The sequence below is a fragment of the Pipistrellus kuhlii genome, unplaced genomic scaffold (genome assembly GCF_014108245.1).
Source record: "Pipistrellus kuhlii isolate mPipKuh1 unplaced genomic scaffold, mPipKuh1.p scaffold_m20_p_30, whole genome shotgun sequence".
Classification (NCBI taxonomy): Eukaryota; Metazoa; Chordata; class Mammalia; order Chiroptera; family Vespertilionidae; genus Pipistrellus; species Pipistrellus kuhlii.
The window spans coordinates 2,038,670-2,049,398 of record NW_023425530.1 but is presented as its reverse complement, the minus strand read 5'-3'; the positions used below and the strand labels follow the sequence as shown (position 1 = coordinate 2,049,398).

Below are 10,729 nucleotides of genomic sequence, written 5' to 3'. Positions count from 1 at the left end.
CAGAGTGTACAGCAGGGCATGGCAAGCATCATGGCCTTCGTGCCAACAGCCCTGGGGCTCACACGCCAACCGGTGATCAGAACGGTCCCTCGCGCTAACGCAGCCGCCCACGTGTCACGCGAAGCCCCGCGCCCCACGTGCTCCGCCGGTCCTTTAAACGCCCGCGGCCACGTGGCTCCACCGCGCCCCCTCATTGGCCGGGGGGCGTGGATGCTGCGCGGCTGCGCAGTGACGCGCGCGGGCCGGCCCCGCCCCGCGGCCGCTGGCGGCGGCGGCGGCGCTGGCGGAGGGGATGACGTCACCGGCTGGAAGGGGGGCGCGCGAGCCGGCGCGAAGGGAGCGCGAGCCGCAGTGAGTGTCCTCGCGCCGCCCGCCCGGCAGCCCGGCCGGCGCGCGCATGCCGCGAGCCGCTGGCGCTGGGGCTCCGCTCGGATCCCTCGTAGCAGCCAGGATGTGAAGCGGAGCAGAGCCGGGGGAGCCCAGCCCAGCCAGCCTCCAGGTAAAGGGGGGACAGAAACCTCGAATTGCCCTGAAATCGCAGGCGCTCCAGCGGGGGTCTCGGAGGCAGCGGAGTGGGCAGCGCGCCGGCTTTGTGCCGGGGAAGCCTGCACGGCCATTGTGCTCGGAGGACGCTCCGCTGCAGCCGGCTGCACGCCCAGTCGCTGCGCCCGGCCAGCTGCGCCCGAACAATGCCCCCGAGGGCCGGGCTGGGCGGGGGCTCCGGGCAGGCTCCGCCGCGGGCGGGGGGCGGGGGGCGGGGGGCTTCGCCGCGGCGGGGAGGGGGCTGGGCTGGACTCGCCCGGAGCGCAGCGTTGGAAACAGCCCAGCGCCGCCGGCTGCACCACCGCCCCGGGCTGCGGGCGCAGGGGTATGTGCGCGTGTGGAGGGGTTGCTGGCCCCCTGAGCGCCGGCGAGGGACCCCGGGCGGGCCCCGAAGGCAGGGGGCGCTGTGCCTGGGGGTGCGGGTGCGCGGGCGCCCCGGAGTGGAGACCAGCCCGGGACGGGTGGCTCCTGGTGGGAGTCAGGGAGGACCCGCAGCTGCGTCCGGCTTGGCTGCTCTGCCCAGCGCCTTCCCTCTCCAGCCCCCATCCCCTGGAGACACCCTACTCCATGCCGTCTCCCCCGAGCGCCTTCCCGGCCTCGCCTCTCCTTGCAAAGGGGAGCGCCCCTCCATCACCCCGGCCTTGCCCCACCCTTCTGCCGCCCTGGCTTCCCCTGGCAGCCCCCCGGGCGAGGCCAGGCGAGGCTTAGCCCCCGACCCCGGGGACACTGGCGAACGGCCGAGCGCGCGCCCGGCACCGACCTCCCCGGGCGCCGGGGGTCCCGGGAGAGGGGATGCCGCCCCCCCCTCGCCTGCCCCGGGGTTTGCGCGCCGCTGGAGCCCCCTGGGGGCTGGGAGGAGAGGGTCGGTGACGTCATCCAGGGGGCGGAGTCGCCGGCACGGGGTGGAAGGGGGCGTGAGGAGGATGGGGTTGCCCTGTGGGGGGCTCCCCGAGTTAAGAGTGTCCGTCCGTGCCCTGGCTCCAGGGTTTCGTCTCAGCTGCGGCCAAGTTCACGGCTCCTTATGGGAAACCTTCCCATTCAGGACCTCCTCCCCATAGTGCTCACCCCCACCCATCTAGGAAACTTACCCTCCCCCCCCCCCCTCACGGAACCTCCCTAAATCGGGGGGGGGGGGACTCCCCTTCAACCGCTTTCTCTTCAACATTTTCAAATCAGGGAACACCCGCAAACTGGATTTTGTAGCCACACCCCCCAATCTGGAACCTCCTCCGAAGTGACCTTTTCCCCGATTTCCAGTCCTCGGGTAGCTGCGGACATGCGGCTCCGGAGAGGCCCCTTCCTCTGCAGCCCTCCTTCCCACGCAGCCGCCCCGGGGGACCGGGCCCCTCAGGTGGACAGACCTCCCCGCGCCTCCCGCCGAGGGGCGCCTCCCCTCCGCCTGGGCTCAGCTGGGATTCCCCGGTTCCCCCCATCTCCATCAGGGGGAGTTCCCATTCTGAGCGCGGGGCCCTTCTGCCGCTGGTCCAACCGCTGGACAAACAGCCCGGGAGCGGGGCTGGCGGAGCCGGAGTCTGGTGTCCAGCTTAGGCGTTAGGTCTATGCGAAGTGGGACAAAGTCGGAGGGTTCTGGAGGGTCCCCAAGATAGGGATCCACCCGCTCTAGCCCCCCACCCCCCTACCCCGTGGCCTCCATCCAGACTTTTGATTGCTGGGGTTTTGGCTTTCTTTCCACGTCCCCCATTGTAGTTCTCCCTGGGGTGCAGGGGAGGGGGGGCCCTCTTTGTTTGGGGCACACTGCTTCCCCGATGAGCTAGCTGCCTTCCAGGAGAGGAAGCCAGCCCTCCCCGCTCTCCTATGGTACCAGCTGCTGCTGCCGAAGCTTTTATTAATGGCCGAGGAGCCCAGTTGATTCTGCCATTTGCATAGCTCCCCACCCCCTCCCAGGGTCCCTTTCCTTTGTACCCCCTCCCCCTGCCAGTCTCGCCTGCCTTCTGCCCTTCCGCGTGCGCTCTTCTTCCTCCGCCAGCTGATACTTTGGCTGAGGATGGTAGGCAGCTGGGGCTAGGGGTGGCTGCGTCCTGCGCCTCCAAATTTCAGAAACCACCAATTTGGGCTGATGTCTCTGGCTGGACTCCCCTGCCCTCCCTCCCCCAACTCCCCAAGATGCCCTTCACTGGGCATCTTTTGCTGCCTGTGCTGCCTGCTGTCTGTCCAAGTCCCCATTCTTCCTCTCCAGGAAGCTTTATTCTGCCCCGGCCCCGGGGCCGTGGGGTGGGGGTGGGGGGGGGGTGGGGGCACCTTCACCATGACGGTGCACTTCTTCACGGGGCCCAGCCCCTTGGGGGCTGCCACCGGCCACACTCTGTCACACTGAGAGTTGGTTTAATTGGGCTCAGGCAAACAAAACGCCGAGGGAGACCTGGCCTGCCTGGTGAGCTCATGCGTTTTTCTATTCTTGTCACCTGGGCTGGTGACATCGGCCCCCGCGGGGGTCATGGGGGGGGGTCTGTCATGTCAGTGGACTTTGAAAGCCTGATCCACTCACTCCCTTTGGCAACGGGGGATGGGCATTCCGGTGTGGCCCAGGCTTGGCACTGGAGGGCAGTGCTGGGTGGTGTGCCTGGCTCCCCAGCAAACCCTCTTTCTGCAAGGTTCCTTGCAAGCCCCTGATCCAGGCCTGGCGGGGAGGGGGAGGCGGGTGCCAGGAGAGGGTCACCGGAAACCAGGGGCCTGCCTGCTGCACAGAAAGCATCGTCCGTGGACCATGCTTCTCTCTCCCCTCTCGGAGCCCGGCTTTCTTCCCTGCTTCCCAGGGGATCCGGGCATCTCCGTGTCCGCGGTCCACTGGGAGGCACGAGACTGTCTCCCCGCACGGGGACTGTGGCCCAGGGAGCGGGTGGGAGGGAGAAGCTCCCTGGGCCCCCAGGGTGAGCGGTGGCTTCTAGGTGGATGATTTGGGAGCCGTCACTATCCCCCCCCTCCCCCATTCTCTCCATATCTGGTATCTGGGTCGCACAGCGTGTACGCCTCTGCCTGGCATTTCCCGGACCTGGGCCCCGTCAAGGAGTCCGACCCGTCTTTGCTGGACAAAGGGATTTCCTAGGGGTGACTCAGTTTCCCCTCCCGCCTCCTGGGATCAGCACTGAGCAGCATGCCTTTCACAGGTGTCCGAGCGCCGCTCACACTTCCCACCGCCGCTTCCAGCATCCGGGCGCCCGGAGACCTGTGGCTGCGCTGATTGTGTCCGCTGCCACGGGGCCTGAGCGCGGTGGCTGGGCAGGGACGGGCGGGGACGGTGTGGCTGGGAGGCTCGGTGTGACGTTTCCGCCCGGCGCCCTCTTTGCTCACCTGCTCACCTTGACTTTGGTGCCCGCCTCGACTGTGCGTGGGGAAAGGGAGCGGGGGCGTGGAGAGAGTTCCGGGTGGGGAGGAAAACCCTAAAAATAAAAGTGGATATTTATAAACCCAGCAGGTTTGGGCAATAATTGACGAAGCTTAATGTTTTCAGCTGAGAGCCTTTTCCCCACCCGACTGCATTAGGCTCCATTTGTGGAGTCGCTGGGAGCCAGCTGAGGGCTCTGGAAGAGTGCGGTGGGCTTGGCAGGCGCCTGGCAGGCCGGGCCTCTTTGTGTGCGTGTGTGTGTGTGTGTGTGGCGGGGTGTGTTTGGGGGGGCATCTTGTGCTTCTGGAGGGAGGATTGGGGGGGGGCGGGGCGGGCGGGGCGGGAGTCGGCAAGGGCACTGAGACACCAGAGTCTCCGGCTTCTCCTCATCCAGGCAGCCTCCTGGAGCACCTCCGGTGGTGGGCATCCCCTTTTCCAGAATTCGCAAGGAGATTTGTCTCCCAGGAAGCGGGTGCAGGCTGTCCTTGCTCTGTCCTGTGCAGCTAAAGATGCCGGGGGTGGGCCATTGGGAGAGAACCCACACACACACACACACACACCTGCTCACCAGGTAGGGTGGCTCCGCCTTCAGTGGGGACAGGAGGGGACAAGATGGAGGCGTAACTGCTGTGCCAAGCCAGCGGAAACCCGCCATGGCTGCTTGGACACAGGCACATCGCTTCCCGTGTGAGGGAGAACCAGGATAGGAGGGTTTTCCACAAGTCTTTAAAATGTTGTCTATTCCCACCTGGTCTGGAACCAGGAAGCTCTGGCTTGCAGGTTGGGGAAGATGGGAGTTGAGGTTCCAGTGCACGCTCCCCTATTCCAAGGATGACGGACAGCCCCGAGGCGGGCGGGGGGGCAGACCTTCGCGCTGAGATCCGCGGGAACAGTGGCGCCTGGGTCTCCTGGCCTGAGGTTCAGTGTGTCACCTCCTCTGCCTTTCAGAAGCTCGAGGCTACTGAGCATAACATGTGGGCTCATTTTTCCCCCTTTCTTTTTTTTTTTTTTTTGCCAAAAGGAAATAAAAGACACTCAGAAAAGAAAAAAGGAGGGGGGAGGGAGTCCCGGGGTACCATTTCTGTCTTGTCTCTGGCTGATATTTCTGAAGTGTTGTGTGTGTGTAGGGGGTGTATGGGGAATATGAAAAAATCAATTGCCTTACACTTCTGCAAAGGCGAAAATTAGTGAGCGGGTGGGAGTGACTCACGGAGAGGGCCTGGACTTTTCATGGCTTTATTTTTGTCTCCTTGTCCCCCGCCCCCCACCCCCTGCCCCCTTCTCGGAGGAGCTGTCGATCCCCATTGCCCCTCCCCAGGCCTAAACAGGCCGGACCTGGGGGTTGGTGTGTTTGGCCTGGCCTTGGAGTCCCCTCTTTTCTTTCCTGCTATCAAGGCAGTGGAGGCCAAAGGGGTCCCAGACCTGAAGATCCTTCCAGTTTTTTTGTCTTGCATCCCTTTTGGTTCCTTCTCGGTTCCATGGATTCCACTCTGGCGAGGTTTCTGGGTTGCAGTGACCCTCCTCCCCCGAAAATGTCTGAACTGGAGCCGAATTGCAAAATGTCCTTTTTTCTTTCCAACGGGCAGATTTTGTTCAGAGCTCCCTGGGTGGTCCCTGCGACTTTTGAGGGTTTTTTTTCTTCTTCTGTGTGTGTGTGTGTGTGTGTGTGTGTTTTAAATCTTTGCTGTTAGCCCCTTGTAGTAAGGTTGGGAGTCCCCGGTCTTCCTACTGGGAGAACTGAAAATCCTCATTTTCCCGATTGTCCCTTCCCCTCTCCCTCTCTGTTTGGCCTGTTTTCGCAGAAACCTTCTCGCTTGCAAAAGGAGGTTAGGCCTCTGGCCTCGAGATGAGAGCCCTGACTTCTACCCCAGACCCTGTTTCTCCTGTGCACCCTTGGGCTGGTTAGCTGACCTCTGTATTGCTTCGTCTGTAGGATCAGGGCATTCACAGCCTGTTTCTTGGGGAGCTGGTACCTGAGATGCTGTGGGTCTGACGTAGGCTGAGGCGTGGGACCCCGGATGGAGGCGGTGGGGGAGAAGGGATGGGACAGAGGGGGCCTGGGAAGATGGTCTGTTGTCTTGCTGTCATGTGGGTGATTAAGTGTTGGTGGAAATTTAAGGGTTCTGGGGAAGTAAGGTCGACACATCTGTGTGTATAATTTAATGCCGCTTACAATTAGCCCTGTGATCGGCAAATGAGGGGATGTCGGGGGGATAATAATAGCTGCCCCGACGTATTCGGAGCTGGCGCCCGTATTGGGCCCCGTGCTGAGTAAGCACACGAAGCCCGTCCTCGGTCTTTAACCTTCACACCCCCGTGAGCCCGGCGGCTGTGCCCGGAGCCCGATTTTCAGGGAAACCAGGACACAGAGAGGGGTCTTCACGGGCCTGGGGTGGCACAGCTTGTAAGCGGCAGAGAGAGAAATGGCACCCAGGGCCACGGATGCCGGAATCTGAAGTCTTACCTGCCGCAGTCAGCTGCTCTGCCAGCTGTCAAAGAGGTCACTGTAATGACATTTCCCCCACTGGGGGCACCTGAGAGGGACTCTGGAGGCTCCGGGTCCCAGCTGCCTCCCTCCGAGGGTGAGAGAAGAGCCTGGACACTAGACCAAGGGGCCTGGGTTCAAATCCCAGCTCGGCCACCCGCTGGCTGGGTGGCCTGAGCCAAGTTGCTCGCCGTCTCTGTGGTTCCATTTTCGAGTCTGTGGAACGGAGAGTAATAGTACCTGCCACGCAGGTAATCGGGAGGATTCCACAAGTTCATACAGATAAAGCGGTGCCTTGTGACTTAGTGGGACCTGCCTTGCGGGGGCTCCTTGGCGGCCCCCCCCCTCCTGTCCGTCCATCCGTCCACGGGGTTCAGCCTGGGTGAAATGTTGGGATGACTCAGCCGCTGCAAACTGGGGCGTTCCCCGTCACTGGCTGCCTAATCAAGGCTGCCCCACTTCTTAGCGGGACCAGGCCAGGCGCCCGGCAGGATCGGAGCCACGGGAGGCCAGGGGAGGCTGGTGGGGAGGGCTGGCGGCTGCCCCTGAGACCCCAGTCGGTGGTGACCTCTGACCGCCAGGAGCCCCTGTGGCTTTGAGCAAGTGTGGAGGGTTTGGGGGTGGGGGGCGGTCAGGGACACTTCACAGCTGTAAGGTCTCGGCTTTGACCACGGCCTCACTGAGCGGTGTCTAAGAGAGGATCGGTTACAAGCTTGGCGTGCAAGCATTCGTCCGTTCATTCATTTGCCGATTCATTTGCCGATTCATTCCTTCAGCCAATCAGTATTTGAAGAAATACCAGCTGCCAGAGAATTGAGAGACAGACTCTGCCGCTCGCTGGCGATGGGCCTTGTGCTAGTTACATAGCCATCCTGTGCCTCAGTTCCTCATCTGTAAAATGGGTGCTTTGGCATTGCTTCACCCAGGATAGGGGCATTGTGAGAGGCACATGACATAAACCTGGCCGATTTCAAACCTTAAACCCACTGTGTAAGTACTTTTTCTTTCTTAAAAAAAAAAAAAAAAGCAGCAAATAAAAATGAAGTTCTGGGACTACAGCAGTGAACAAAGCAAGCTGGGTCCCTGGGACCCGCAGTGTATTGGAGCTAGTGAGGGCAAGTAAGGGTTCTGAGGCTGAAAACCGGTGGCACTTGGTACGTCACCTGGCCACTGTGTCGTCTGGGGGCACATGGACAGCCGCTCTGAGATGGTGTGGGGGCAGCAAGGGCAGAGCTGGAGACGAGGGAAGCAGCAGTGAAGGCCCCACTGGAAGGTGGGCTGGGTCCCCTCTCACCAGTCTGGAGGGGGAAACTGAGGCAGAAAGGCAGCGGGAAGATCATTCTCAAACCCACTGCCCACCAGGGCTCAGCAGGTAATGCCAGGGGGCGGTGTGGGCCAGGCAGGCTCCCCCAGCCTCTTGGGCAGCCTCCCCGAATGGCTCCATGGCCGGCTCTGCCGGTTTTTCTGAGAAAAACCAGGAATCTAGATTTCACATGAAATTGCCCTATTTTACATCTTTGGATCTTTTTCTTTTTTTCGTATATTTTCATTGATTTCAGAGAGGAATGGAGAGGGAGAGGGAAATGGAAACATGGATGATGAGAGAGAATCGTTGATTGGCTGCCTCCTGCATGCTCCCTATGGGGGGTTGAGCCCAGAACCGGAGCATGTGCCCTTGACTGGAATCAAACCCGGGACCCTTCAGTCCGCAGGCTGGTAACTCTATCCACTCAGCCAAACCAGCCAGGGCTGGATCTTTTCTTAAAGCTTCCTCCATTTGCTGATTGCGTTACCTCGAGCCACCTCACTTGCCGTGGCTGAGCCTGTTTCCTGGGCTGTGAAATGGGTTTAAGGTTTGAAATCACGTCGATGGGTTCTTCGGAGGCGCTGGCCCGGTAACTCCTGGGAGGGCCGAGCACAGGGCCTCGGCCAGCGTCCGCGCTCGATACACGTTGGCTCTGATTGTGTTAATATCGGCCATAACGATAAACTTGACTTAAATTAAATGCTGAGCAGAAGGAAGCCGGCCGGTCCCGTGGGGCAGGGCTGTGAATTATCTCCCGGCCGCTGGACCCGTTCCTCACGCGCGCCTTTCCCGGAACAAACCTGTTTGCTCTCAGGGCTGGGGCGTGGGCTCACCGGTGCCATTGGTAGAGTTTATTGGGGTGGTTTGCAGCCAGGGGTGTTTTTGCTCCCTGGGTGTCACGTGGCAATGGGAACCTCTCGGATGCTTCCGGCATCGAGGGGGGGGGAGAAGGGGAGAGGGATGCTGCTAACACCCCCCTCCCAGGGGACAGCCCGGCCCGGTGTCATGGTGCTGACGAGAAGACAGACCCTGGCTCCTGCGCATGGTGCGTAGCAGCGGCGGAGTCAGGCTGTGGGCTTGTCCATGGGTGCCCGCCTCCCACGCTTCGCAGGGTCCTGTTGGACTTGAACTTGCCGAGGTTGCTGGCGGGTTCCCTCCGGCACCTGTCCGGGCCCCATCGCCCGGCTGATCATCAGAAGCGTGTCATTGCCGCGACGTGTGGTCTGGAAACCGGGGGCGGCCAGGTGTCTGGCGATGGTGCTGGATCTGGAACGTGGAGGGGCTGCCATGTCCAGGGTTTTTTTGTTTTGTTTTGCTTTGTTTTGTTTTGTTTTTTTCCCCTACCTGGCCCTGGGAGCTGGACTCTGGCCCCACCGGGGAAGGGCTTTTGGAAAGTGAGACCTCTGGTTTCGAATTCTGATACTGATCTTCTCAGCTGTTGTTCTGACCACCACGCCTTGATTGTTCTCATCCGGGAAATGGGGACAGAGCTTGCCTGCTGCTCTGCCATTGGGGATGACGTGGGGTGATGCTGATATGGTGCCGGCACCTGGGGTGCACAGTTAGGGGCTGAATGACTGTGTCCTCCTCCCCAACCCCCATCTTCATGAACAGCTAGGGGGATGGGGATTGTCCCAGCCCCACCTCAGCAGCCCCAACACCCTGCTCGGCTCACTCTGCCCCGGGCAGGGAGGCTCGGAGACCCGGAGTGGAGGTGCTGTGTGACTTCGGCTACCCACTCGCTGTCTCTGAGCCTCTGCCTGTCTGCGGTGTCTGGCACAGAAGCAGTGATGCGTGGCCATGGAGAGCCAGGGATTTTGAGGATGGGGTTCAGGGAACCTCAAAATAGCCCATGGGATTTCCCATCTGGGAGAGGCCCAAATGAGCCGGGACTCCCAAAACAGTGCGCGGCAGCCAGGCGAGGCGGTTTAAGACTCAATGGGATACCCTTTGTGTCTAGCCAGATTGCTGGGGACGACGCCAAAGAGGCCCCCAGGAATGGGCAGGCTTTCTTTGGGGGGATCACTTTTGACATCTGAAGAGCCCGCACTGGAGTCTTGACTTGACCTCATGGGCCCGTAGACCCACCTGCTAGGGCCTCAGTCTGCTGGTCTGTAAAATGGGTGTGAGACTCTCTTGGGTGGTTAGAAGGACCCATCCTGTGGATGCCTGGAAAGTACTGGCATACACGTGGTGCAGTGCCATGTGAGGGTTAAGGCCTTTGGGAGCAGATGGGGAGACCTGTGATTAGGGGTTTGGAGGGTAGGTTTTGGGGGAGCTGTTGGGCCGGGTCTGACTTCTCTCAGGGTGTGGAGTCACGTCCAGAGCCTCCTGCTGCAGTGCCAAGCGCAGGCTGACAGGTACACCCACAGGCCAGGCTGACATTGGGATGGACGCTGGCAGGAGGCCTGCCCAGGACCACCTGAGCCATGGAGGGGAAACTAAGTCACACTAGTGTGGCCAGAGTCTTGGTAGGTATCGGGGCGGGGGGTGGGAGGGGAAGGTGATCAGTCCTGACCTTCTAGGTCTGCGCTGAGGTCGCCCTGCAGGCTGCATGGAGACCTCTGGACTCCCTGTCCAGTGCTCTGCCCAGACCCCACCCCGATGTCCCTCCCTCACTGTGCCCTGTGCCTCTCGCCCTGGCGGCCTGGTCCTCTCATGGCCTGCGTAGTTTTCTCTAAGCCCGTTCTCTTCAAACGCTGAAAGGGAAAACGTTGTCTTCCTCGCGGATGGGAAGCTGGTATATCCCTGACAAGAGTAGGTGGGACTTGACAGAAAACGTGACGGGAGGAAAAAAGGACATGAAATCATTTAGCTGCTACCACAGGCTGGGAGCAGAGGCCGAGGGCTGCGGAGACGGTAAAGCCACGTTAGACTCGGGGAGACGTCCAGCCCCGGAGGCCGTCCCCCTGCCACTGAGCCGGGGCTGCTGACCGTGGCTGGGACTGTCTGGGGCCCCAGCCCGGCAGGGAGGCCAGGTCCCCTCCTGCCTTCCCACGGAGCTGCTTGGACTTTCCCTGTCTGCATTTCAGTATTCCTTCTCAGCGGCCTG

The 10,729-nt window shown here is 61.5% G+C and overlaps 1 protein-coding gene across 1 annotated transcript in view; it reads left to right on the top strand.

The window, feature by feature from the left end:
- The first annotated feature begins 287 nt into the window (after positions 1–287).
- PTPRS (protein tyrosine phosphatase receptor type S) overlaps positions 288–10,729 on the top strand; it is a 99,523-nt gene continuing 89,081 nt past the window's right edge. Inside the window, exon 1 of the mRNA XM_045589120.1 lies at positions 288–499. The gene's annotated coding sequence lies outside the window, so the exon portion shown is untranslated. The remainder of the gene's footprint in view (positions 500–10,729) is intronic.